The sequence below is a fragment of the Bison bison genome, unplaced genomic scaffold (assembly GCF_000754665.1).
Source record: "Bison bison bison isolate TAMUID 2011002044 unplaced genomic scaffold, Bison_UMD1.0 scf7180017864503, whole genome shotgun sequence".
Classification (NCBI taxonomy): Eukaryota; Metazoa; Chordata; class Mammalia; order Artiodactyla; family Bovidae; genus Bison; species Bison bison.
This window is the reverse complement of record NW_011495061.1, coordinates 341,153-343,316: the sequence shown is the minus strand read 5'-3', so window position 1 is coordinate 343,316 and position 2,164 is coordinate 341,153. Positions and strand designations below refer to the sequence as shown.

General features: G+C 48.1%; 1 pseudogene; it reads right to left on the bottom strand.

The window, feature by feature from the left end:
• Nucleotides 1–1,379, bottom strand: part of LOC104980580 — a 45,222-nt pseudogene extending 43,843 nt beyond the window's left edge.
• Between the last annotated feature and the right edge of the window lie 785 nt (nucleotides 1,380–2,164).

The following is a 2,164-nucleotide window of genomic DNA, read 5'->3' as shown; positions in this document are numbered from 1 at the left end:
CTGGCTGGATCGCATCACTGACTCGATGGACGTGAGTTTGAGTGAACTCTGGGAGTTGGTGATGGACAGGGAGGCCTGGCGTGCTGCAATTCATGAGGTCGCAGAGTTGGAGACCACTAAGCGACTGAACTGAACTGAACTGTAATGAATGTGATATTATTTGCAGACTTTATGCCCCAAGTTTTTGTCCCACTCTATTAGCAATGGTGGTAACCCCACTTCACTCCCGGCAGTTTATGTCCAGTCATTGAACTGACTCTTGCTAATGTTATCATTTTGCTAAATGATGCTAACAATGACCTCCTTTTGGTAAATCCACTAGGCACCCTGTTGTCCCCAGTTGTTACTCAGCCTGTCAGCAAGGTTCATTACAGTTGGCCACTCTGTCCTTTTATATTTTCTCTCCACTTAAAGCACTTTCTTCTCAACAACATGATCTTTGGGGATTTCCTCTGGCCTCACTGGCTATGCCATCTCAGTATCCTTGCCTAGATTCTTCTCCTCCACAGTGGTTAGAGAGCACCAGAGTGTGTCACGTCTTCCCTGCCTGCAGGGTGTCTCCAGGAATTCTCATCCAAGGGCGTGGTATCAAGTGACATGCAAGTATTTACTAACTCTGTGACTCCACCTCGTCTGACAGCCTACATGGCTTGACCACTGGACGTGTATCAGATTCCCAGTGTGGCCCGTCCTAGGGAGAGTGCTCACTCCCTCCACAGGCTGCTCTTCTTCCTGGTCCCCTGGCAATTCTTGGTGCCACCATCCTCTAAGTTCCTTGACCTAGAAATATGGAAATTATCCTTGGTTCCTATTCTCATCCTACCTGGCATTCAATCTTGCAGCAAATTCTATCATCTCTACTTGCAGACACACCGCTGGTCCTTCCACCCAACTCACCTCCCCTACTGGCCTGGGCCACGACCCCCAGCTCACCTTGATCATTCAAAGTCTTCAAGGCGTCTTCCTGTACCTATGATTGCTACTTAATCTTGTTTTCTACAATACAAAGTGACCTTCTGAAAACACAAGATAGAAGTCAAACAACTAGATTCTTTGTTCCCGAACCCAAACAACAGCCTAAGTGAGCCGTTTGCCTGTTTCTGCAGTGGAAACACAAGTGCCTCCCAGCGCCTGACACAGACCTCTGTGCTCTGCTTGTTCTTTTCGGCCATTTTGACCACTTTGCTGTAAAGTTGGCTACCACTACCTGGCCCCTGCCATTCTGGAGCCCTGCAATCCTAAATGATACAAGAAAACCCAGTTCAGCTTCATCTCATACTGTCAATCCCAGACTTCAGTATTCACACCACATTACCATATGATGCCAGCATCTCTTTATCAACAGACTTGTTAGCCTTGTTGAAGGGGACACTCTCCATGGTATCTCAAAGGAGTATATTGGTATCACTCAATAAATCTGCTTTAATATTCCCACCTCTCCAAAACCATGGTCTTTCCTCAACACTTGAGCAAGGTAGATCTGCCATCTCTGCTCTTTCCTGGAGGATGTCAGTGTTCTGGGAGCCACCCTAGAAACACTCAAGAACCAGCCACAGGGGTTCTTGGCTGGGTTGCTAGTTCCTAAGCCAATCACTTTCTGTTTTTCAAGTCTTCCAAGCAGTTAACAAAAGCCAACTCTGCCCATCATCATTTCCCTTATGTTGTTCCTAAATCGTCTAACTCCCAGAGCCCAACAAGGCCTGTGTTCCAACTGCTTCCATTCCAGTTACCAAGGAAGAGTCCTAGTGGGGGTGTTCGTGCATGGCCTCTGCTAGCAGCTCAGCTGGTAAACAATCCGCCTGCAGTGCGGGAGACCCCGGTTTGATTCCTGGGTTGGGAAGATCCCCTGGAAAAGGGATAGGCTACCTAATCCAGTATTCTTGGGCTTCCCTGGTGGCTCAGCTGGTAAAGAATCCTCCTACAATGCAGGAGACCTGGGTTCTATCCCTGGAGAAAGGAAAGGCACCCACTCCAGTATTCTGGCCCGGAGAATCCCATGGACTGTATAGTCTGTGGGATCGCAAAGAGTCAGACACGACTGAGCCACTTTCACTTACTCTGCTCGCAATGGGGTCCTCATTGCTGTTAGACCTGGCTCCCAAATCTCCCATTTTAAGGGCCCATTTTAGTCTGCACTCTCTCAAAACAGAACAAAAGGCAAGAT